The following is a 25,909-nucleotide window of genomic DNA, read 5'->3' as shown; positions in this document are numbered from 1 at the left end:
CCCAGAGATCACTCGACTTGCCCAAGGACACCGGAGGCTCTGGGCAGACCTGGGAGTCCCTGGGACATGCCTGGACCTGGCATGTGGGAAGAGGATGAAATCATCAGCCGTGGACTCACCCCAAGTCTGGGGAAATAGGACAAGGTAAGGAAAGTGGGGACCGGGAGGTAGCACAGATCTGAGGTCCTGAGGACCATGGGAAGAACTTACTGGCCATCGGCAGTTCTGCCCTAGGACCTGGATGCTGCCTTTGAGCAGATTTACAGCCCGCCCGGTTTACAGTTTTCATGGGGTGAAGAGCTGCTGCATCTTTTTCTCAATTCCGGCAAAGTCCTGGGGGGGGGGGGGGGTGTTCTCGGAGCTGTAACTCGGGCTTCCTCCAGCAGAGGGCGCCCGAGGACGCGGGAAGGGAGCCCGGCGGCTCGCGGCTCACTGCGGGGCTGGCGGGTTGCGGAATGGGGTTTTTGTTTTAATTTCATTCCACGCGGTCAAGCCACAGAATGGTTCAGGATTGTTTCAAATGCTCGAATTAAGGTGGCAGAGGACAGATGGGACTGCCCAGCAGCAATGCTAAACTGCAGGATTTTCAGGCCGCCCTTGGGCCTCCGGGCAGGACTTGTGCCCACCCCTGCTTGGGGAAGCTGCAGACTGGCCGCAGCAAACCCAGACGGGGGTCCATATGGATCAGCCACTGGGTTTCCTTGCTCTCATCCCAGCAGCCCTTCCCGACGACCCGCCTTCCTGTCACTTGTCTGGGGGCTTCTCCTCTGAGTCTCAGCTCACTCTTGTGTCCTCCCTGGGGTTCCCCTTGTTCGGTGCTGATATGGTGTCGCGAGTCGGCCCAATCTGAAAACCCTTGAAACTAAAACGCTGTGTCCTGATGACCTTCAGCTGCTTGGAGGTGAATTAGCAAAGTTACATAGAAGACGGTTCGTTTTCCGACGCCACGAGATTACCTCTCTTCTCTGGGACACAGCAGGTTGTGTAGATGACACGTTTTCTTTCACATTTAACGTGGTAGCTTCTTTGCTCTCCAGCTGAGGGCAAGCCAGAGACTGTCCTAAGTGCTTATGTGGGCAGCGCACATGCTCACAGATAGAAGGGCCGCAGAGCGGGGGAGCTGCCCGGCCCCTCATTAGGATGTCGGTGGTGTTTGTGCCAACAGGACCGAGATGGGGACTGTTGACCAAGCAATTTGACGAGGGCGGTCTCAAATGGCCAAGAGGCCATGCTAACTTTGTGACTCTCTGACAATGTGCAGTTATTACTGTGTTTCCCCTTATCCATGATTTTGCCCTCCGTGGCTTCCCACCCTCAGTCGCGGTCCCCAAGCAAAAGATTCTCCTCCCAAGGTACCGTCAGAGCGTCAATAGTAGCCCGAGGCTGCGCCCCGCGCCTCGTCATGCCCCTACCTTCATCTCGTCACGTAGGCATTTTATCGTCTCACGGTCACAAGGAGAATGACTACAGTGCGCTTAGAGACAGAGGGAGACCACATTCACGTAACTTTGGTTCCATTTTCATTCTCATAACTGTTCTTCTTTATTCGTAGTTGTGACTGTGCCTCATTTATAAATTAAACATTAACTCAGGTGCACACACCCAGGAAAAAACCTTGGGGTTACCCAAGGTTTCGTGTACTCTACTGGGGGTCTTGCAATGCATCACCTGCAGATAAGGGAGGAGTGCTGCATATCTTGAATCCAAGGGATTCTGGATCAGACTTTCTCGATAATATGACTCAACCCAACAAGAATTTATCAGGCATCCACTGACGTAAGAACTGGGGCTATGAATAGGTCCAAACAGAATAAGGTATAGTCCCTGCCTTTAAAAATCAATAGCAATTTCACTGTAGGACAATATGGTGGCAAAGCCCCAAGGGATGGAGGCGCTTCTTAGTGACAGAGTTGACAGTTCTGTGTCTACCTTCTCCTCCTGGAACCAAGTCCTGGTCAGGAGGGGACACTCGGACATTGTGCTGGTGTGATAGACCACTTCAGTTCAGAAGCACGGCTAGTGGACCCGTCCAATCCTGGGGCTCGGATTCCAGGGCATGGGTTAATGCCTGTGGCTTGCTTTCTCGGGGGATCTTGCTCTGGGGTCTGTCTGCTCAGGGTGGGGCATTTGGCCTGGGCTCCATGTTCAAAAGAAACTTCAGACTTCTTTTTAAAATTTTATTTAGTTATTTGAGAGAGAGAGACAGAACAATCAGGGGAGAGGCAGAGGCAGACAGAGAAACGGGTTTCCTGCTGAGCAGGGAGTCCAATGAGGGACTCGATCCCAGGACCCTAGGATCATGACCCGAGCTGAAGGCAGACGCTTAACAACTGAGCCACCCGGGTGCCCCCTTCAGAGTTTTTCTATCAGTCTTAGTAAACAGCACAGTTTTCTTGTATTGGGGGCAGGGAGTGGATGTTAAAACCATTCTGTTTTAAACTATTAAATATTTCGGGGCTCCTGGGTGGCTCAGTCATTGGGCAACTGCCTTCAGTTCAGGTCATGATCCCCGGGTCCTGGGATTGAGCCCCGCGTGAGGTTCCCTGCCCAGCTGGAAGCCTGCTTCTCCCTCCCCCAATCCTTTCCCTTGTGTCCCCTCTCTCTCTCTCACTGTCTCTCTCCTCTCTCTCTGTGTCAAAGAAATAAATAAAATATTTTTTAAAAAATCAAAATGAAAAATAAAATAAAACACTAAATGTTCGACAGATCCATTTTTTTAACCCTATTTTGACATTTCTTCCTTTGGCAACCTCCGAGGTCCCCTACAACATGGAAGTGTTGGGTGTCTCATGTCCTCTGAAAGGCCAGGCCACACCCAACGCATTGCCACTCTGTGGTCTAAAGGTCACCTTGCCCTGCAGCCCACGTACTGCAAATAGTCCACTCAAGGTCTCGGAGCTATCAGGCTTCCTTCCGTGTCATAAATGTGCTTATTTCACAATAGGGATAGACAAGGCTCCAGTGTTTTTTTTTTTGTTTGTTTTAAGTACTCATTTGGTTTTTCTTCTAAACAGGGAGAGTCAGATAGAGCTGCCTCATGATAAAATTGTGAAATTGTGAAATGGGCCAAACTTGCCTTTGATGCTCCCCTTCCCTGCCTTTACCCCACTAGCCTACCACAAAGGGACCCAGGTCACCATGGAGCTTCGATCTGGTGCCTTTGTTCAGCCTGGGGGACTGAGGTCCATGCTTATGTTAGGTCTGACGCATCTCTGTCTCTCTCTCTCTCTCTCTCCAACTTTAAAAAAGTCTGCAAATTCTGTTGGGGGCACCAGGGCACACAGGTCTCTGGAAGGCACACGCCCACTCAGACATGTCCTGGGGACTGCCGTGCCTTAGCTCAAGGGAGAAGCTCCTCCTGGCAAAATCACCCTTGGGAGAGAAGGCTGGCGAGGTGCACTTGGGCAGACCTGCCTGGTACGCACAGGCCACCGTTGGTTTGGTCTTCATAACTTCTTTGCTTCTCTAGGTCCCTGAAGGCCAGCTGCTCTCCCAGGGCGTTCCTTCCGGGCAAGTGGAGAGACACAGCTCCCGAAGAAGTCGGGTGAGTGCCTTTATCTCTTCCCCTCAGGAGTCCAAATGTTTGCCGCACACAAGTCTTCGGGGGGCTGTGCTAAGCCTTCTGCCTATTTATAGAAAGCCCGGGGTGAGTCTAATCCACAGCTCACTGTGACGGCGGCGGCCGTGACCACGAACACGTGAACTTGGCAGGATCTGCTAAAGGACTGAGGATGGGTATTGGGGCGGCTGAGTCCAGAAAAGGGGGTTCTGTTAAGGACAATGACTGGTGTCATCCATGGGAGTCACCCCACGGTCCTCAGATACTTATATGTCCTGAGACGTGGGTGACTTTCCTTCTGGCTTTCTGTTGAGCTGTCATTCGGCAGAGTAGACTTACGTTCGCTGGGCCGCCCACTCCATCAATGCCGTGTCTTTTCACCAGCTGCCTTGTCTCACGAGGCCCCCGCCTGCGCTCGGGCCTTGTCAAGGCCCAGGTGTGGGATTCTCTCCCCAACTCTTGAACAGGTCGGGATGACCCTTTCTCCTATAGAACAATCCGTGCTTCCTACCGACATGCCGACATGCCGACATGCCGTCTCTCTTCCTTCTCCTCCTCCTCTTTCTCTTCTTCTCCTTTCTGATTAATCAGTAGAATAATGTAGTTATCTGCATCAGAAATAGAGGGTTCCTGTTACTATTTTCTGAATGAGGAGAGAATTGCTGCTCGTCCTCCACTGCCCTCTGGCCGTAAGAGAGGAGGCTGTGGCGTAACCATGGCCCAGGGTTCTCCTTAGAACTGTCACCTCTAAGGTCTCGCTGGGGAACCAGGACTGACACGGGCTCACAGGCTACAGCCTCTGGTTCTCATTCGTGATGATGAAGGTGGTGACAAGGTTGGCCGCAGGGCCCTCGTCTGGTTCCTCCGGCCTCCTGGGCAGGGGAGAGGACTTCTCGGCGTGTTCCAAGACCAGCGAGGAGGCAGCTGTGGCTGGAACAGAGTGAGTGAGTGGGGGGAGCAGGAAGCCGTGCGGTTGGGAGTCAGTTGGGGCCAAGTTCATTTGAATTTCTTCGGCCACAGAAGGGACTTTGGCTTTGACTCTGAGCAGAGGTGAGGAGCCACTTTGGAGCAGAGGAGAGAAGTGACTAGATTTCATTCAAAATAGGTCACTCCTGGACGCGGTGCCGAGGATGGGCTTTAGGGAGCGAGGGCCCAGTAAAACCAGGTAGGACGCTGTGACCGTCACCCAGGCAAGAGCACGACAGAGGCTTGGACAGAGTGGGAGCAATGACCGTGGTGAGAAAAGCAGAGAAGGATCTGGATTCTGGCTGTCGTCTGAACGTGGAACCAGCAGGCTTTGCTGACAGACTGGATGCTGGGGGGAGAGTCAGGAGTCAAGAGAGCGCTGGAAACAGGGGGTTCCCTGCTGGAAAATGGGGTTCCCCTGCGTGGAGAAGAGGGGGAGACTTCGGAGAAGCAGCCTACGGCAGTGTCAGGTGTGGTTAGGACTTCGGTTTGGGATGTGTCCTGTTTTCAGATTCCTATTGCGCATCTATGAGACTTTGAATTGGCTGTTGGCTCCCAGAGCCTGGAGGTCAGCAGAAGGGGCATGGCTGCAGATAATGGTTTGCGAGTTTGCGAGCAGTGTACAGATATGAGGTCACTCAGGGAAGGTGTGTAGGCGCACTGAGTCCTGGGGTCCCCCGAAAGAAAGAGGGTGTGGTTCAGAGGCGGAACCAGCAGAAGAAACCAAAGAGTGGTCAGTGAAGTAGGTGAGAACCAAGAGAGTGGCACCCAAAAATCCAAACAGAGAGGGAGAAAGCATTTCCAGGATCAGGGAGGGATGAGCTCTGTCCGGTGATGCCGATCGGTCAAATAATATGGGGACTTGGAAGGGGCCACCATGGGGTTTAGCAGCACAAGGGTCATCTATGACCTTGATGAGGGATGAGTAGAAAGAAGCAAGCTTCAGAGTTGCCTCCCTAGACCCAGTTGGCAAGAAAGAGGCTCTGTTGGACACGGGCTTATGGAGTGAGGACACCACAAGCTCAAGGGAAGACAGTCCTTTCTGCCCTTGGTCTCAGTAGGGACAGTCGCAGCTGCAGAGCCCGAGACCTTGTGCTCGTGTCTCCAGGGACTGCAGAGAGACAGGTTTCAGCCCGTTAGTCTGTGGGGCCGACCACCTCTACTTCTGGTCCTAGTGGGAGCTGCCAGGCACGCAGACCCTGCCGTCCAGCACCAGGGATCCATCAGACCTTACAAAATATTCTGCAAACTCAATCACCTTTGAAACACCGTCCCTGTCCCCGTATTCAGACAGCTGCCTTGCAATCAGAATGCACTGGCTGCCTTGATACAGAAAGGCCGTCCTCCTTCAGCTAATTCAAAGAACTGAAATCTAGTGACCAAGGAAAAGTTGCCTCACTGTGTCATGTCTGGAGATCTCAGACCCCAAAAGTGGATTGTCACGGAGACTCCTTCTGATACCTATTACACTCCATGTAATCAACGGTGTCTTAGAGGAAGCGTAGGGAGCCAGGCCCCACGTGCTTGGGCTCTTTCACCCAAGGCCCCAACATAACCCAGTGACAGCAAGCCAACCCGTGATATGGCCCCGTTGGGCCATTTCCTGATGCTCCAGCTTTCTTCAGGATGGGCTTGAGAACAGCACTGTCTAAGATGGCGGCCACTGGCCACGTGCTACTGCTCGGAGGGACTGAGTGTTGCCTTTGACTTGATTAATTCCGGTGGTCACGTGAGGCTGGTGCTGCTGCAGTGGACAGCAGAGACATGGGACTTTCCCACGATCACAGACAGTTCTACTGGACAGCACCATAATACTTTCAACTTTTTAAATCTGAGGGGAAGTGGTAGAGAGGAGGCAGCCGAGGGTTTCTGAAATTGTAGGTAAAATGTTGTATGAGGTGACTCCTTGGTTTTTTTTCCTTGGAAAGGATTCGTAGCTTTCATCAGATTCTCAAAGGATTAGGTAGCCCCCAAGGGGCGAAGAACCATCAATCTGAAACAACAGGTAGTACTACATAATGATAATAATACATATATTATCCTTATTTTAAGATTTTTTAAAAAGATTTTATTTATTTGACACAGTGAGAGAGGGAACACAAGCAGGGGGAGTGGGAGAGGAAGAAGCAGGCTCCCCGCTGAGCAGAGAGCCCAATGCGGGGCTCGATCCCAGGACCCTGAGATCATGACGTGAGCAGAAGGCAGATGCTTAACAACTGAGCCACCCAGGTGCCCCTTATTTAAAGATTCTATTTGTTTATTTGGGAGAGAGAGCATGAGCAGGGGGGTGGGGCAGAGGGAGAAGCAGACTCCCCAGTGACCAGGGAGCCCAACACAGGGCTCCATCCCAGGACCTCAAGGTCATGACCTGAGCTGAAGGCAGATACTTAACCAACTAAGTAGGCTCCACACCCAGTGTGGAGCTTGAATGGTGACTCTCGATCAAGAGTCACCTGCTCTACTGACTGAGCCAGCCAGGTGCCCCTATGTATATTATATAATAAGACACGTACACATACCTTATGTAATATATGTTATGCTATGGGGTGGCAGCTGGTTTGTTTAACCAGAGAAATGGGCCTTTCAAGGTTGAGTGCTGTTCATATTTCTGACAGTGGAGTCATGAAGACGTCTTGGAGAGGTCTTGAATTGGGAGGAGACACCCAAGGGTCCCTTTGACACTCATTGGCTTCTGGGGACCGGCTAAGACTCAGTCCGGCTGAGGAAGGGCTGTAGCCACAGAGAGCTGGGAGGCCCCCCGCAGTGGAGGTTGGAAAGGAGCCTGGAAGTTTGTGGTGGGCCAGGAAGCCTTGGGGAAGGAAAGGGTAGAGTCTGAGATGGACCAGGATGGCCCTGATGAGGTCAGCCAACAGGGAGGAACACACCTCAAAAGCATGTGGGGAATGAGTCACCTGAAGCCCACCTCGGCAGCTGGAAGTCCTAGAGAAGCGGGGAGACTGCACCCCGATACACAGGAGGCTATGGCAGCACTGGTAGGGAGTTGTGGCTGATTCTGGAGTTAGACCACCTGGGCTTATGTCCCAAACTAGCAGCTTGACCTTGGGGAGCTCTCTAACCCTTCCGTACCTCAGTTTCTTCATCTGTAAGATGGGAATAATTCAAGTCTAGTGTTTTTATGAGGATTAAACAAGGTCATTTCTGTAAAGCACTTGAGCCTGAGCTTGGCCAAGGGAGACCTCCCAGTGCAAGTCTTTGTTAAATAATCCAGTGTGGATTGGCCAGACTTCATGTCTCCAAAGAGCCTGACATTGAGGATGGTGGGCCAGCCCTGTTTAGGACATGGGTCTTTCTCCTCCATCACCTGTCCAATGGTGTCTGGGAAAACCAGCAGCCCTCAGGCTGTTCGTCCCGAGTCTGTTCCGGAGGGATGATGGGGGCAGCAAGCAGCACTGGCAGCCTTGGGTGAGCGGCTGCTCCCAGGATTCCTTGGGGAGGGGAAAGTGGGGGGGATCCTTAGGACCGAAACTGGCCCTAATTTCCTCTTGGAGTTGGAGCAATGGGAGGTACCAGTTCTGCGCATTTATGAGAGCTGTGGGTGGGGCAAGTCTCACTTCTCTGCACTCAGCGCTGGGGAGTTTTCACTCCAGTAAAAATGGAGGGACCCCCCCATTCCTACAGCCTTTGTTAAACGGTGCCCCTGTGTTCTGAGGCTTACTCTGCCTTTGGAGATCAGCAAAGGTCTGAATCCCAGGTCTGTCACTTTTTTAAGACTTTATTTATTTATTTAGAGCTTGGGGAAGAGCAGAGGGAGAGGGAGAGAGAGAATCTCAAGCAGTCTCTTCACTGAGCACAAGAGCCCGACATGGGGCTTGATCTCACAACTCTAAGATCAAGACCTGAGCCAGGGGAAAAGAGAAAAAAAGAGACCTAAGCTGAAGTCAAGAGTCAGATGCTTAACCAACTGAGCCACCCAGGCGCCCCAGGTCTGTCACTTTGGAGTCGTAAGACCTTAAACAAGGATGTGGGATGAAAGCTTCTGTGAGCCTCAGTTTATCACCTGTAGGATGAGCATAATATTAAGGCTCTCGTAGAGCTGTGGGGGGTCAAGTGAGATCAAGTCTATAAAACACATAGCTGTGTATAACATATATAATAGGGACCCAATAAATGATAGTTAATAATGTATATATGCAAGCAAATATATTAAATACCTATGGATCGATCAATCAACCCATGGATAGATACCTCCTATGAATAAGCTGACCTCTCTCTGTCTTCAGAGACAAAATAGGTTGATTTGAAGCATTAGCCGAAGGGTAACTTTAGGAACTAGAAAATAAACAGAACTTAAAACTATGTTTAGTTGAAATGCCCTGTCAGCACAGCAATGAGTAAACATTTCAAAGTAATTCTCCCTTTGTACAGCATTTTAACTTCTTACATTTATTTGCTATTTTTAATCCAGTGGCGATTTCTTCATCAACAACCCGTCAAGTTGGGCTTCCTTATTCAGAGACGGGGCCTGGAAATTTGTGCTTGCCAACACAGGGCTCTGGGCACTAGGCGGGCTCCCCGGGGCACCCCCACAGGCCGTGTGGGCACACGCAGACCCCCCTGCTCTCTGATGTCGGGGCTACAGTGAGGAAAGCCCTTCTCCCACAAGAACCCCTTCTTCTGCGGGGCCCAGTCTGGGACCCTGTGTCCCTCTCGGCCTGTCTTAGCCTAACAGACGGGCTGCCCCAGCCTAATGGCCACTTGCCGCTGAGACGGTCACAGCCAGGGGCCCTGGCATAGCCCCGCTGACACCCCTGTGTTACCCACAACCTGGATGACATCTTCTAAGTCGGGGAGTTCGCAGTTAGTGACTATTGGGGTATGAGTACTTTGAGATGACCGGCTGGGTTCTTGCCCCGCGTATCTAGCCAGTAAGGAAGAACAATGGCTCCTTTCTCTTTTTCTGCCGAGATATAACAGACTTGCCATAAATTTTACCACTTAAAAGGGTGCTGTTCAGTGGGTTTTAGTGTATTCCCTGAACTGTGCACCCTTCACTGTGCTCTAACGCCAGGATATTGTTATCCCCACCCCCCGCTTTTTTTTTTTTTTTTTTTTTTTTTTAAATTCACAGTTTGGGGACAAGACTGATCGAGAGGCTGTCCAGAGAGTGGCACTCCTTAGGCATCTGTGGTTACATTTCAGGCCTAGAGGCCTCTGGACGCCTCGTTTCACAGCCACATCTAGGGATGCAGATTCTACGCAGCTGGGGGCTTACGTCGAAGCTTGTTCACGCTACTTCCAACCCCTCCTCTCCACAAGTTAGGGTATGTGTATGTCCAGGTGCTGGAAATACAGACAGGCTCTGTGTCCTTGAGCCTGGTGGGGCTGGGGACAGGTGAGACAGACTTGGGCACCTACTATGAAAAACAATTCTTGCTTACACAAAAAGGCTGAACAGGGAAAAAAAAAAAAAAAAAAGTAAGGCTTGGATATGGTTTGACCTCTCTGGATGAAAAAGTGCATAAGAATCTAATTCTTTAGTTGCCAGAACCTGGTGTCTCCAAAGGGAATTCATTCACCTGTTGGCTGCCCGGGTCAAGGCCTTTCAGTGGCTCTTCAAGGAAAGCAAGAAGAGACAGGGCCCGTGAGGGCAGAGGCGCTCAGCGCACTCGCAGGTGTCTGTATGCATAGAGCGGAGAGCTAATGCATCCCCAGGGCCTGGCACTCCCCAGAGGTCCCTTACATGAGCTGGGGTGTCCCAAAGCATGGCAGTGTCCAGGCACTCTTTCTAGTGCTTTGTATCCAACTGCCCCAAGGGGCAGAGGTCCCACAGGATTTACTGAATCTTCACTATGAACCTGATGCTGTCTGTGCACACAAGGACACCAAGGCTTGGAGAGGCTAAGCAATCTGCAAAATTGAGGCAATATCACAGGGCTTCAGGAGTGAGTCTGGGAATCTCAAAGGCACACCTGGGGTCCTAGTTCTGGCCATACTCCTCCCTGTGATGGTAGCCAAAGTTTACCCTTCTGGTCCCTGATGTCCTCACCTGGAAATAGGGGCAGTACTGGTACCCATCTCAGGACCGTCTGAAGATTGAACAGCACTGCCTGCAGAAGGGTTCAACATGATGCCCGGCGCTGAGAGCACTCCAGGCAAATGAGCTGTTATGATTGCTCAAGGTCATTAGCAAACCAGGAGCAGAACCCACTTTCCTTTCCATCACCATGTGCTACCTCCAGAGTCACTTGCCACATTTGAATCTTCCTGAGACTTTGAGGATCCGGGAAGGCCGTCTTCACCCTGTCTGCCCCATGGTGATGGCCATGGGGGGATGGGGCGGGGGGCCTGTCCCCTCTCCTGCTGCTGGTGTGGGGAAAGGTCAGCTTGACCTGCAGCCGGCCTCCTGCACCTGGGCACTCTCACCTGCTGGCTGGCTCTTTCCTCTTCTAGGACTGTTCTAGAATCCCTGGAAAAGTCTGGGAGACCTTGGGCTCCACACGGACTAATCTCTGAGCCTCAGGATCCTCCTCCATCAGATGGAAGCAGCGCACACCTGGCCTCCACTTGCTCCCCAGTGTGCCCATATGTGATTGCCCACCTGGGCGGCAGCCGCTTGCCTGTCGCCCCCACTAGGGACGTTTTCTCCTCAGTACCAGACGAATCAGCTTCAGTTGTCGCGTCAGGGAGCCAATGCACCACCAACTCAAAATGACCCTGACCTTCAGTTTTGTCTGCATGGAGGAGACGGGAGCCGACTAGGTAGGTCACAGGTGCATCGCGCCGAGTCCTGGGAGCATTGTGTGGGTCTGCGAGGACGGTTTGCCTCTCACTCCGTCCCGCAACAACCCCGAGGGCAGAAACACTTGCAGAGGGAGACCCCGGGCTGCTTGGCTCAAGGTTCCGAGGTCCCGACCAGGTGGGACTGGGTGGGATTTAAGACGGTCGGGAGCGGGGTAGTGGCCGGGGATCCGCTTCCCCACAGCAGAGAGAGGAAGGGGAGTCTTTGGAGCCGCCTCTGCACGTGCGCCCCCACCAACCCCGAGGGCGTGGGGGGAAGGCACCGTGGAAACCGCGAGAAATGGGAGGCGCGCACCTTGCGGGCGGCCCGGCTCCTCCCCGCAACTCCGTCCCCCGGACCCCGGAAGGCGGGTGCGGGAGGCATGCGCCCTGCCCCGCGCCCTCGGCTCCGAGCGCCTCCTGCTCCCCGGGCAGCGCCGGACCCAGGCCCCCCAGCGGCCCGCAGCGCCGGAACTTGGGAGCGCGGTGAGCGGGGGCGGGGCGCCGGGCCGGCGGGCGGCGGCTTGCGGCGGGGCGCGGGGTCCCGGCCCTGGAAGCCCTTCCCCGTCTCCTTAAATCCGCGGCTGCGTGGGACCTCGGAGCTCTCCCGGCGGGCAGCGTCGGCGACGACAGATCCAGACCCGGGACACCTCCTGCGCCCACGCCCGGGACGCGACGTGGTGCCTTCTTCCCTGTTCCCGGGCAGAGGCCGCGCGGGTGGGCATCGCGGCGAGCGCTCCGCGCTTTCTGCCTGCTTTCTTCCAGCGCCCCCGGCCCGCCCGGGCTTCGGGCCCGCCGCGGAGGGGCGAGGGGCCCCGGAAGGGTGGCGATGGCCGTGGAGCCGGGACGTGGGCTCCGGGAGGCGCGCCCGGGCCCCCGCGGTAGGCGGACCGGCCCCCCGGCCGAGCGCGCGCCGTCTCCCTCCCGGGCGCCCCGCACCCCCCACCCCCGACGTGACCCCGGCGCCGGCAGCGCCCCCGCCCCGAAGCCCGCGCAGGCTGGCGCCGCCCCCAGCGCCGCTCCTGGGGCCACCTGGCCCTTCCCTTCTCAGGTGCCCGAGACGCCGGCGCCCCACCCGTCTGGGGCGAGCCGGCTCCGGGGGTCTCGAGCTGGAGCGCCGTGTCCCCCGCCCCGGGGCCGGGTGGTGCGCGCAGGAGGAGGACCCAGAAGCGGGCTCTGCCTGGGCTTGCCTGGGCTTGTTCAGAGCCGGGCTGCTTCCCTCCGTGACCGCGCAGATCCGCGGGGATTTCGAGATTTTGCGGGAGCCGCCGCCGAGCCCCGGGAGGAGGGGGTGGAAGCCCGCGCTGCTTGTCGCCTCGTCCCAGGGTGAGCGCAGGTAAGCGCTTGTGTTCTCGGTCTGTTTGAGAGTTCGGAGGGAGGGAGGCAGGAACTTATTCAGTCATAATAATGGGAACGCTGTTGAATTGTGTGGCCTCCGAGTCAGAAGGAGAAAAATTTCCAAGAAGCAACAAAATGCTCTTTGATTTCATAATCTCCGGAGAGAAAGGATTTCTTTTCTGCGTTTTGCGTGGCTGGTGATTGCTTTCTTCCCCACTCTCCGTGGTGGCTGCGGGAGGGCTCCCTAGTCCGGGGGTGGACATGGGGCCTCTGGTTTTATTGGCGCTGCTTCCCGACCTAAATGGGAGCAAAGACCTCGGTCTCCTGAAAGTGGGGGCGCTGAGACTGGCTGGCTGCCCACGGCGCCCCCGACAGATCTCTTCAGCTATGAAACGTCCCGTGGTCACAGTAGTGTTTTACCCCGGGTCCCCCCCGGCCAGCGTACGTTTGAAAGAGAGGAACAGAAGGAGTTTCAGCTTTCCTGTCCCCAAGGGGAACATGAGCCCTCCTCCCCTCCAGCGCCTAGTGGCCAGAACCGGTGGGCTGGGAGCTGCAGGTCAGATGGAGGCTGGATCAGGAAATGGCAGTGTGGAGGACCCCTGCCCCAGGTTAGGTGGCTGTGGCCTGGTAGCTGGGACAGGGCCCATGCTCCTGCGCCTTCACTATCTCAGGGAGCGGAGGGAGCAGCGTGGCTCTGTGGAAAGACCTAGGGCCTACACCCTCTGGGTACATTCAGGTTGGTCTCCTGCTCTAAGGAGTAGCTGGGCTTCCTGGACCCCTTCAGCTGATGCTGAGAGCCACATTGGGGGGGGGGGGGCACGCAGAATGGCTCACTGTGGGCGTGGCCAGTTCTGCCTCTGCCCCCAGGTCTGAGATGCCTTTGGGACAAAGGGCCACTCCCCTGAGTCTTGGCATCCCAGCCTCTGCCGTAAGGGCCATGCAGTGGTGGCTGAGCCGGTGCGCTGGGCAGGATGGGTGGCTGGGCAGGGGGTGAGGCTCCTGTACTTGCCAACATTCTCTTTGGGGGTCTGTCCAGGGGCAGAGGGCTGATAGGACAGCATCAGCTGGGACCTTGGGGACCCATTGACATCTGGGTTAGTGGCCTGTCTCTCGAGCTTCCCAAACTTGAGGACTGGCCAGGACTGGCCTGCTTTGCCCTGCCTGACCCACTGCCTGTCTGGCCTCAGGGATCCCCTGATTAATAGATGTGCAGCCACGAGACTGCACTTTCACTCCTTACGCCGTGCCCTTGGTGCACATCTCAACCCTAAAGTCCCCGGGTCCTTCCGTCACGGCATGGAAGATAATACTTCCCATCAGCTGTGTGAGCTGATTGCGGTCCTCGCCCTGCACCTGCCCTTGTCCTGGGCTGGGAGGTGGAGAAGATGGAAGTACAAACCATGCAGTGAATGCTGCCCCTGGTTGTAGGCTGCCCAACCTCCGGTCACAGGAGATCAGATACAGGTTATAAGAGAAACTAGCTACCTGGGACTCATTCATTCATTCCCTCTGCAGATACGGACTGAGTCCTTGCTCTGTACCAGCATTGGTGTTAGGAAGCAAAAGGCACATCTTTGCTTTTGTGGAGCCGATCTTCTGTTGGAGGAAACAGGTGGTACCTGGACACGATGAACATTTGTAACGTTTCAGTTGTGATAAATGCCGTGGAGGGGTAGGAAGGTGGAGCGTGCCAAGAAGGGGTTGTTCGTGTTGATGGGGAAGGGAGGGGTTAGGTCATTGAGGAGAGACCTCAACAGCCCAGGAGAAGGGTCTTTGGGCAGAAGGGTCATGAGTGTGAAGGTTCTCTGTTTGGTGCATTTGTGAGAAGCTGGCAAGAAAGCCAGTGAGGCTGGAGGTGAGTGAAGTCAGGCAGGAGCCAGACCATCTAGGGCTCTCTTTGTGTGCTCTGGGGCTTAGAAATCTTCACATTTTAAAACTATCACCCTGGTGATCTCAGGGTCCTGGGATAGAACCCCTTTTTCTCTCTATCAAGTAAATAAAATCTTTAAAGTGAATAAATAAAACGATCACTCCGGCTGTTGTGTAAAGACCATCCAGAGCCAAGAAGGGTGGCAGGGAGACCTCCTAGAGGCTGTTCTTGGGCCAGAAACTACAGGGGTTTGGACTGGGCTGTAGCGTGGAATAGAGGCATAGGGCTGGAAGGGGGCACGAACAGGATGTACTGCTGGGTGCACGTGGGGAGATAGGACACAATGTGGAGGAGACAAAGACGATGCCAGTGTCTGTGGCTTACGCAGACGGGTAAATTGTTTCTTGGGGGCGGGGGATGGGGAGCAGGCTGCATGGTTTTATGGGGATCTGGAATTGTGTTTTGGCTCTAGTGTGTTGCCCCGTTGGACACCCAACTGGAGCTGCTATTGGCTGCTGGAACCTGGAGCGTAGGAGATTGGTCTGGCAGGGGCATCGGTGTGACTAAGATGGTTCCTCATGCCATGAGATTGGGCGAGGTTGCTGAGGGGCTGGCTGGTGGCGGTTTGGGGGAGAGCAGAAGGTGGAAAACAGTCATCTTGCAGAATGGGGAGGGAATGGATAGGAGAAGGGACAGAACAGTGCCTGGCATGTGGCAGATATTTGGTAAATAAGTTTGTGGGATGCTTCGACGGGTAAATGTGTTCACAGTTGCACGCGTGTGTGGGAGTGGGGTGTGCAGAGAGGAAAGACCAGCTGGGGGGTGACATAGAGTACTCGGTGCTGTGGGATTTCAGTGGCTCACAGGGCTGGGGAGAGGCCAAGACAGTTCCGTGGCTGTCGAAGGGACTGGGTCTGAGCTTGGGTGAACAGCCAGGGCTCCAAGGCCGCTGGGAGAGAAGGGAGAGTCCCATCAAGGGGATGGCATTAACGGAATTAGGAAGGCACGAAGTATGTTTCAAGGTGTGTTCCAGGAGCTGGACTGCGGATGGCTGGAAGGTTCTTAGCAAGGGAGAGCTGGTGCTGCTGAATGGCGGAGCCCCCCGGGGACCGAGGGGGAGCAGCCGGAGAGCCTGCCCCCTCCCCACCCTGTCACACACACACAGAGAAACCGGGGACGGCTGCTCACGTGTGTGCTGCGGGGGGAGGCCAGCGGGGGCTACTTGAACTTCAGCTTCAGTGATTGAAGGGTCCTTAGGAATGAAAGCATTTGGTGGCTGGTCTCTGGGTCTAGCTCCAGACGCCGTACTCAGGCAACTAGATGCCAGGGTGTGGACTGGCTTTGTTCATTCTTAAGCACCTCAGTTCCCCAGGAGGTTCTGCCGTGTCCACACAGCTCAGGGTTTTCTGGTCAAGGATGTGGTGTCCGGGCCCACCTCTGTCTGCCGCTAGCTGCGCACATCTGCAAACGGGACTTAACCTTCCTGGGTTTGGTTCTTCTTCTCTCCAACCAAGCTGATTATGTCGGGACCTCCTTTGGAGACCCGTGGTGTAAGTACCCGAGGTCATGTGTATAGACCGGGGCCCCCCGAGCTCCCGGAAGACATCCACAGAGATCCAGAGCTTTCCCTGCCCAGATATTCAGTGCTGTTGATAAATCAAAAGAACCTTTCTCTACACTGATAGTATTTAATGAGGTTTTGGAGCTGTTTGATTGATTTTTGCATTGCAAATATCCCTCTCAACTTCCCCTTCCTAAAAAGGAGGCTTTCATTTTGGTTGCTGTTGCTAACTAGGAAGGCAGATATTTAAATGGAGTAAAATGGAGGCGCCTGGGTGGCTCAGTCAGTTAAGGGTCTGACTCTTGATCTCAGTTCAGGGCTTGATCTCAGGGTCATGAGTTCAAGCCCCTCGTTGGGCTCCACACTGGGTATGGAGCCTACTTTTTTTTTTTTTTTTTTAATCATTAAATGGCGGAAAATGCCTTGGGTTGATACAGATGAAATGCATTGGTTGCTGGCTATGAGCAGGAGACAACAGATGGCCGTGTGTCGGGGGGGGCTCCCGTGCACGGAGCCCACAGTGGTGACCGGTCTCACCCTGGGGCCGCACCTTGACCTCTGTCATTTGATGCGTGGCTTGCCCCCTTCTGAGAGAGGTCCTGGCTTACTCCTCCCTACTTCCCACATGACCTCTTGCAGGTGGGCGCGCCTGGGGAATTTCCTTCCCCTGCCCTGGGAAGAAAGGGAGGGTCCCTCCGCAGGACCAAGTGTTGTCTTGGCAGTGGGAGGGTGGGGGGCAGGGGTGAGTTGGCTTAGACCAAATCGGTTCCCAATCTTGGCGTTAAACCTTTTCTGAGGCTCTCACATCTGGTCATGATAAAATTCATGAACATAGACTTGAAATTTCAAAGTGGATACGACTACTGTCCTCATAACCCATGTATCATGAAACCCACCCCCAGTGGTGGGGCAAAGCCAGTGTCATATCCTAGACCATGTGATCGACCCCCGAACGATACAGCCCCTCCTCAGGGACCTCGGCAAGGCTGGTGGTTGTCAAAAGTGTCGCCAGACCCCGAAGGTGATGAACGTCCCTTGCCTCCGACCTGGGGAGGTGGAGAAACAGCTCCTGATAATCTTCTGGGGAAGTTGCTGGCTCAGAGAGGGGGCTGTGTGGAAGCTACTCACCCTGGGTGCCGCCCAGCTGTCTTCCTGCCCTGATAGCCCTGGGCACAACCAGATGAGGGGTGCCCGGTGGGATGTCGACGGACTCTGAGAGACTGCGCTGGCCTTTGGGGGCAGATGTGGAATCAGCCAGGGTAAGACCCACAGACCGGTCAGCGTTCACCTGGGGCCCCTTCCCTTTCGGTCTGAGGTGTAACACCCCTCACCAACGGTGCCACTGTTCCAAGCCCGCACCCCACTTTGGCACCCACTGAGGATGGTCCTATTCCCTCAAATGCATCTCACCCCTTAGAGCCAGCCCCTCATAAGCCACAGCATTCAGCACCGACTGGGGGAAAAGAGCAAACCCCACCCCGCCTCTCTCATTCTCCCTGCACCAAAGAATCACACCTTCTCTCAAATGCTTCCAGAAATGTGAGCTGCCGCCGTGTTCGCATACTGCTAATTATGCTCATTTATGTGAATTGTTTCCATTTAAGCCTAATTACTGGACTGGAGGCTAACACTTCTGCTTCTCCTTAAATATGTGTCAAATTAACTTTGTTACGAGTTGTCTTTAAGGCAGCAGAGAAACATAAAGAGCATCGTCCGCGAGTGCGATGGTCCTCGTTTTACCCCTAGTTTCCTCAGGGGTACTGGGCAAGAATTGAACATTTCTCAACCCATTTTAACTCTGGTCCTCAGAGTCGCTAGGAGGACCCCAGGAGGTGGTCATTAGTACCCCTTGACCGACCCCACGTCCAAGGCTGTGGTCAACGGCGGATGAGGCAGACCGTCGCTGCCCTCGTGGACTTTGTGGTCCCGTCAGGACGGCAGAAGGTGCCTAAGTCATGCATAAATAACAAACATTTATGGAGCTCTTACTGTGTGCCAGGCACTGTTGTAAGCACTTTCCAGACCTTACGTTAGTTAATCCCTGTGTCAATGCTGTGAGGAAACTACTGTCCCTGTTTTACATATGAGGAAACATAGACGTAAGTGTGGTCACGGCAGAGCCAGGCTCCAACGCAGGAGGCATGACTCAGCTGCTGCCGAGAAGGGGTGACCTGCGGGATGCCTCGGGAATGGAAGTGGGCGTGTGGGTGCTGTGGGAACTGGACTGGGGGTGGGCAGCGCGCCGCCTTTGCTATATTCTGTTGGTTGGAAGCCAGTCGTGGGTCTCCCCCTGACAGGGGAGGGGATGGCACCCAGGTGTGAACACCAGGAGGGTCCCATCACGGGAGCCACCTTGGGGTCTCTCCACTGCAATTTATTTATTTAACAGAGAGAGAGGGAGAAAGCGAGAGAGAGCGCGCACAAGCAGGGGGAGCGGCAGCCTGGGCGGGGGGAGCAGACTCCCCGCTGAGCAGGGAACCTGACATGGGACTCGATTCCAGGACCCGAGGATCATGACCTGAGCCGAAAGGCAGACGCTTAACTGACTGAGCCACCCAGACAGCTGCCCCCCACCTCGCCCCAGCCACCAGAATTTCTCACTTTATTTGTGGATCTTTTGTCCTTGTAGATTGCTGTCCATGCCAATAGTTTGCGACTTAAAAAGCGGTTAGGACACCAGGCAGCATTTTTGGCATTTTTTTCCTGATCCGCTGTATCACAGGTATCTGCCCTCCAGGGTGTTAGTGCTGTCATGGCTATTTCCATGGTTAAACGGTCCCAGGAATTTTGTAAAAGAGAAGTCAAGCTTGAGGCAGAGTCAGCAGAGAGAGGAGGAGGAGCCTGGTGAAGAATTCCGACGTTTCTCCAAAACTTGAACGTTCATCCATTCGCTGATGTATCCCTGCGTCCTTTCATTCCTGTGTCCGTGTGTCCTGCACACTTTGGCGAGCTCCTTCTGCACCGTGCATTCCATATCAGCTGTTGGGACCCCGTGGGTGGTTTCACTCCCTGTGGACTGGGGGACCAGCCAGGGCCCACTTCAGGGAGAGGCAGGCAAAGGGAATAGTGTGCTTCTTCTTTTCTTTTCTTTTCTTTTTTTTTTTTTTAAAGATTTTATTTATTTATTTCACAGGGAGAGAGAGAGGGAACAGAAGGACGGGGAGAGGGAGAGGGAGAAGCAGGCTTCCCACTGAGCAGGAGCCTGATGTGGGACTCGATCCCAGGACCCTGCGATCATGACCTGAGCCAAAGACAGACACTTAACGACCGAGCCACCCAGGCACCCCAACAGTGTGCTTCTTACAGCTGAATCAGCACAATTCACCTCTTCCTGCCAAACCAGATTATCCCGTGAAACGTTCATGGCTGTGCTGTGACCTGTGGAACCGTGACCCGAGGGTCCCCGCTTCAGAGCACGGGGCTTTTTTTCCGACTGCGCTTAAGATCCTTCCCTTCCCTTCTGTTCTCTGCCCCTCGCTTGTCTCCCTTCGGTTTTGTCGGTGAACCCGAGTTCAGCCAACCTTCTCCGCCGTCCTGAGCTTCTGCTTCTGAATCGCTGTGGGTCAGGGACTCCCATCGCCGTGGCAGGTCCGCACGGTGTGTAAGGTTCGAGGGAATGAGGGGGTCTCCAGCGCAGCCAGCCCCGGCCCCGGTATCCGAGGAAGAAAGCATGGCTTTGATGCATTGCTTCCGTTCAATAGTAGTCGTCATGTACCTGGTTTTGAATTTCGGCTCCCTGTCCCCTTGGGGTGACTGCACCTCCAGGGGACTCTGGATGGACAGAATCGGTAGAATCTGTAAATAGCCACAGAACACCACGTCGGAGGGGTACCCGTACCTTCTGTGGAAGGGCAGGAACTTGGCCGTAGGATAGAATTTCGGGCTGCTCAGAGGCCTCTTTCTCACTCCTCCCTTCCCACCCCCCTGCATCTTACCCCCCCCACACACACCCCTGCTGCTGTTTCATGAGTTAATGGATGACTCCAGGGGTGTGTTTCCTTGGCGGCTGTCCAAGCTGACCACAAACTGGGGGGCATGCGACAACAGAAATTGACGCTCCCACAGTTCTCGAGGCCAGAAGTCCGAAATCCAGCAGGGCTGCGTCCCTCTGGAGGCCTGAGGGGCGGGCAGGAGCCAGTTGGCAAAGCTAGCAAGAAGGGTGCTCGGGGCAGGCCCAGCGGCCGGAGGTGCAGCACCTGGGAGCAGCAGACCCCGGCCCGTGATCTCAGAGAGATCTCCCCTGCCATCCCCACGCGGCCTCCTTCAGTGAGCTGGTTTGTGGCTGACATTTAAAAACGGGAGTTTTGCTCTTTTGGTCTAAGCCAGACAGCAGGTTCACTGTGCACTTGATGCAGACATCCCCCGACCGGGGAGAGGCTCCCGCTCGGCCAGTGATGAGTTTGCAAATCAGGTGTCTGGTATTCTTCCGAGGGCAGGTTTTGCTCGGTGAACCAGGGGTCGGGCGAGGTCCGAGGACATCCAGGACTTGAGGGTGTAGCTGGAAAGTGACCCATCGGTAGGTGGGAACAGGAACATAAGGGACAGCACAGTGGGTGTCCACTCACATCCCTCGCTTATAACATCTCTTGGGTCAGCCTGGAGCTGTCCAACCTTATTTGGACCCTGGGTCCTGACGCTTTTATAAACAAACCCCATGCTCGAGCCCTTCCTTTGGGGGATGGCAGTAGGTTCCCCCATTAATTCACTGTCCAGTGGAATCGTATCTGACTTGGCTTCTGTGTGTCTCCTGTCCTCCTCCACCCTGCATCTCAGATCACCAGTTTTTAACCCCCAGAGCCAGCAGCCCTTGCCAGGACCCCGGACTGGGGCTACGGGGAGAGCCTCCCCTCTTGCAAGCCCCCCTTCACCACACCTGTGTGAGTGAATGTACTTCTCTGTCCAGCCCACCAGGAACATTGTTTTAGTTTGCCTTTGTAGCAGATATTCTTTTTTTTTTTTTAAGCATTTTATTTATTTATTTGTCAGAGAGAATGAGCATGAGCAGGGGGAGCAGCCGGCAGAGGAAGAAGCAGGCTCCCTGCTGAGCAAAGAGCTTGATGCGGGACTCGATCCCAGGACCTTGGGCTCATGATGTGAGCCAAAGGCAGACGCTTAATGACTGAGCCCCCAGGTGTCCCTGTAGCAGAACTTCTTAAGCTGAAGACCCATTACACACAGACTTTAGGTTATTACTCTGAGTATTATTTTCTTATCTACTTATTTTTCTTACAACCGTTTATGATGTATATGGTATTACTAAAATGTGATGGTTTATGGCCGAGCATTGTACCTCAAGTTTTGCCTTTGATATTAGGGGACAGCTGATGCTCACTAGAGTGTCAGAGTTTGTGAGTTGTCCCATTGGGTCAGCCCCTGTCCCCCCAGCTCTGGCCCTGTCTCTATGTGTCTGGGTCCCTCTCGCAGGACAGGGGATCTTGGAAAGGTGACCCCAACGTGTCAGCTATTCCCCAGGAGGGGGGTAACCAAGCCAGCGGAGGGGAGCCCGGAACGCGTGATGGAAAGACGTAAGAGGTCGAAGCAGTGGGGATGATGCCGAGCTCAGGCCTGAGGCTGAGGCAGGATTTTAAGTGGAAAATCAGGTCTCAGGTCCAGAGGGTCGGGAAGTGGGGTGCAGTGCCTTGTTCCAACTGAGAGCCGGCCGGGTAACGGGAGGTTGGCAAGCTTCTGGATTTTAGCTGCGCATGACTTTCCTCGGTGCAAGCCTCAGCGGTGAACGATGGATCCAGAACCTTATCGGAGTCTTAGGGGATGATCAGTGGGGACGGCCGCCTGCTCAGGGGGTGTTGGCAGGAGACATGGGGATGTCGGGCCTGCAGCCTCCCTCCCACCAGGTCTCCTAGCCTTGCTCATGAGCTGGTCTTCTCATTTCCTTGTTTGGCACCAGGCGCTGTCTCACTACCCTTTCTCTTTGGCCTTTGTGGCCTTGCGTGGGGCGGTTTCCTGGGGTCCAGTGACCGGGAACAGCAACCCCGGGCAAGCCTGTTGTGGACGTTCCCGGAGCAGGTGAGGTGTGTTCCCAGGGAAGTGGGTGTCTGTATGGGATAGTCTGTCTCATTCTTTCCTTTCAAATGTCCTTTTAAGATGATAAAATTAGTAGTAACTCATGAAAAGTCAAATGATCCCGAGGTAGAGAGGCTCATGGGTTAGGCCCATGTCCAGCCTGCAACTCCCTCCAGCTTCCAACTCCCCAAAGGCAGCCACTGTAGGCCCTGGGGTCATGTCCTTCCCGTCCGCCCAGCTCCGGGTTTGGTTTCCGGTGACTGTGTGCTGAGCTATGGCAGACCAGGGAAGACTCCAAGGGGGCGATGTGCTCCTTATGTTGCTGGAGCCTCTGTCTCTGTGGGACTGACATCCAGGCTGTGCAGCTAGGCCCGGGGGTACCCCGGGATGTGTCTGCCATCAACTCAGCTCCAGACCCCTGGGGGCTCACCAGGCAGGGGCTTGTCTCAGAGGGTCCAGAGTGGACCCCCGATCTGCTCCCAGCTTCCTTCCGGGGCCCTGCCTTCTTGAGCTGTGAAGGTGGGTGTGTCTGGCTCTCCCCTCCCCGCCCCTTGCACTTGGACGTGGGGCCTCCGCCGTTCCACCGGGCTGGCAGGTCAGGAACGCAGAAGGACTCTGCTTTTATTTATTCAGGCAAGACAGAGTGTGTGAAAGGTCACCAGCGCCTGTGAAGCACCTGCCACGGGTGAGGCCGGCGGCCGTGACAGTGGCAGTGTCATCGATCTTTCTCCCTGGCTTGGGTGGGAGCCCTTCAGAGCCAAGCCACAGTAGGGCAAGCTCAGAGGTCCAGAGCCCCCGGCCGGCGGCTGGGCAGCTTGCCCAAGCTGCGGTCTGTTCCTGGGGTCCCTCCAAAGATGCAGAGTCCGTGCTCTCCCAGCCTCATCACAGACAGGAGGGGACCCCACCAGGGGCCCTCTAGGCTAAGGGACATGTCCGGTGACTAAAGGTGACCATTTTCCCAGGACTTTTAAAGAAGAGAGAAAACTCTTTTGCCTCGTGTTAAGCTGTTTCTCAATCAAAGCACTGCTGACATTTGGGGTGTGGTGAGCCTCAGTGTTTGGGGGTGTCCTGTGTGACATGTAGTCGCATCCCTGACCTGTACCCACTGGGTGCCGGGGGCACCCCCCACTTCCAGTTGTGACAACCCAGAACGTCTCCAGACATTGCCAGATGTCCCCGGGGGGCAAGTCACCCCTCTCCGCCCTTTGAGACCCACTGGACTCCAGGCTTCAGAAATGGGCCTTCTGTGACCATTGCTTGGGCGTGTGAGCTGCTTCTCGCCCGGGAGCAGTTTTTCTTTGTTCCTTTTCCAAAGGGCTGACCTCATCGGGCTCATTTGTTTGTTTCCTTGACTCACGCTGCTGTAACCACAGGCAGGCTTCCTACTTTGGGGGATCCCAAATGACTTATCATGGGACTTGATATGTAAATTTGAAAGGTTCTTGTCTGCTACATTGGGGGCAGAAGGCCTCAACTTCTTTTTCAGGCCTGTTTGCTAAGTGCTTCCCTCGAGTCTTTCAGAGCACGGGGCCATCCAGCTGAAGATTTTATCGCGAGCACCTTTTGCAGCTTGGTTTTCTGAAATCGCTCAGCATTTCTCTCCCATTAGTTTGGGTCTTAGCCCAGTGACTAGCAGATGAGCGAAGGGCCAGGGCGGTCTGACGTTGTCTGGGGCTTGGGGGATTTTTCTGAAAGCCTGTGACCCAGGACTGGCTGTTGGAAGGGGAGGAGGGAGGAGGAGGATGAGTGAGGCCTTAGGACAGACCCACCGGGGTCATGCCCCCCAGTGCTGTGCATCAGGCTCCTTGAGCAGGGCCGGCCTGGCTGCTGTCTCCTCTGGGGACCAGAGCTAGCTGCTGACCCAGAGATGGGGCTTCACAAGGCACAGTGTTGCCCGGAGGCCCCGCCTGGCCCAGGCATCTTTCCTCTTTCCTCCTTTGAGGAGCAGGGTGACCCTCCGGGGAAGAAGGATGGGCTCTGCCTGAGTTCCACCAAGCTTCTCGCCCCTGGCAGCTTTCCCTGCCTCACCGTCTGCTCCGGGAAATGAACTCTGGCTTTCTGCTAGGGCCTTTATACGTAGCGTCGGCCCTTGCCCCGGAAAACCCCAGGTATTGGAAGATCTCGGCTGTGCCCACAGCTCTTGGGTGCTGGCGTTCTCTTCTGCGCTGGCTCCCACAGGCTCAGCTTACTTGGCCTCCTCCATAGCACGCAGATGAACTTGAGCAGTGGTTGGAATGCCCCCGCCACCCCCCGCCTTCCTCCTTCCCACACACCTATGCTGTGAGCTCACTCGCTCGCTGCGGACTTGCACTTGGCGAGCCTCAGACAGTGCAGGGGAGGAGAAGCTAGATCTGGCCGCCAAGGGCACTGAGTCCCGGATGGCAAGAGAAAGGCCCGTGTTGCTCGTGGACCGGGTGCCACCAGCCCCACCAGCTGTGCCATCAGTGCCCCTGTTCAGACATCAAGCTAGGACCCCCTCTCGCAACCCAGACAGAATCCCAGGTGCTCGGTGATCCTCCGTGGAGGCCTGGAGACAAGTGGGATAGGTGGGCCCATGTGTGCCCAGAGCGGAGTTTTGAGAGCGCCTGGAACTTGCCCTTTGCTCCCTGGGGCTCTTGTCCCTGCCTTCACCTGCACTGGGGCCTGGCAGAGCTTGGAGGCTTCCGGATTCCAGTGTCAGCGGTGGTCAGTCTGCTGGAGTAAAGCCGCTTTCCCAAAATAGCCACCCAGAGGGAAAGAGCAACCCTGGAATTTGATCGCAGTGATGATGACCATGGTGGCCTCGCTCAGGCTCCTGGTCCCAGCTCCACCTCCCTGACCGTCACCCAGGAACTGGAGGTGGGCGTGGGAACCGGGTTTTTCCTGTCTCCTCTTCCTTTTACTTTCTCACCAGCAGCTTTAGAGTTAGATAAAGAAGGACTCGGGAAAGATGTGCTGGTGCAGAGGGACCGGCAGTGGCGGGGTGGGGGGGTGTCACAGGATGGAAACAGACTGGGGAGCACGTCTTCACAGGTGAACGCACACCTACGGAGGGGCCCCAGTGCTGGCTGCGAGCCCAGCCCCCTGGCAGGTGAACCCGGTGCCAGACCCGGAGGCGGCAAGCCCGACAGGTCAGACAGGTGGAGCCAGCCATGCGGTCCGTGGTCCCCAATCCCTGGTCCGCCCTCAGCCCACAAAGCAGGTAACTACCATTTTTTTTTCCCCTGCTGCTGGTTTAATTCAGTATCTACCTCAGGGAACACTTACACCTTGAGAAAAAGATCTTTGGGATGAGTGGAGAAAATCACAGATTTGTTTCTAGAGGATTTACTGGGGGGTGGGTGGGATTTGGCCTTGGTATTAGGAAAACATTACTAATTGTCTGAATTTTTGTTCCAAAAAGTAACCGTCTTACGGAGCCTGGTTGCTTAACAGAGAGTGGGGGGAGGGCAAGGTCCAGAAATGGTACCCCAGGTGCTCACTGATCCTTATTGGAGGGCTGGGGACAGGGCTTTTTTAGTAACTATAGATGGAAAGCCCGTGCAAGGCTTTATGGTGGTTAAGGGGCTGTTTTGCTTTTCCGTAAGGTGGGGGGTTGGACTGGGGGGTGCCTCTGCCCAGCCGGGCTCAGCATTAAATCAGGGCAGGACCCTCAGACCCTACTCAGAGAAACATTTTGGGGCGGGAGGGGTAGTGCTGGGCTTCTTCCGAAACACAAATTTATGTTACAGCTCCTTGGGCTGGCTTTTATTTTGCAGTTGTGAAGTTCTGAAACATCTCCTTGTGAGAGCCTATCTCCAGCTCTGTACTTAGCCCCCACTGTGCTTAGCCCTTAGTGTTTTGGAGGGTTTCCGGCCTGAGGACAGGAAGGGGGCAC

At 55.0% G+C, this 25,909-nt stretch overlaps 1 long non-coding RNA gene across 10 annotated transcripts in view; it reads left to right on the top strand.

The window, feature by feature from the left end:
• The window catches only part of LOC309841834, a 44,713-nt gene that overhangs the window by 5,786 nt on the left and 13,018 nt on the right, over window positions 1–25,909 (top strand). For 4 of the 10 annotated variants that reach the window (XR_014299339.1, XR_014299340.1, XR_014299341.1 and 1 more), the window contains exons 1-3: window positions 11,769–11,980; window positions 12,315–12,599; window positions 25,066–25,234. This is a non-coding gene — a long non-coding RNA (uncharacterized lncRNA). Of the gene's footprint in view, window positions 1–3,469; window positions 3,545–10,936; window positions 11,246–11,768; window positions 11,981–12,314; window positions 12,600–23,889; window positions 24,892–25,065; window positions 25,235–25,909 lie in introns of those variants that run through there. The other 6 variants (XR_014299335.1, XR_014299336.1, XR_014299337.1 and 3 more) reach the window with 3 other exon arrangements.

This window comes from Mustela nivalis, assembly GCF_964662115.1.
Source record: "Mustela nivalis genome assembly, chromosome: 10".
NCBI lineage: Eukaryota > Metazoa > Chordata > Mammalia > Carnivora > Mustelidae > Mustela > Mustela nivalis.
The sequence above is the reverse complement of the archived record's forward strand: the minus strand, read 5'-3'. Positions and strand labels throughout refer to the sequence as shown.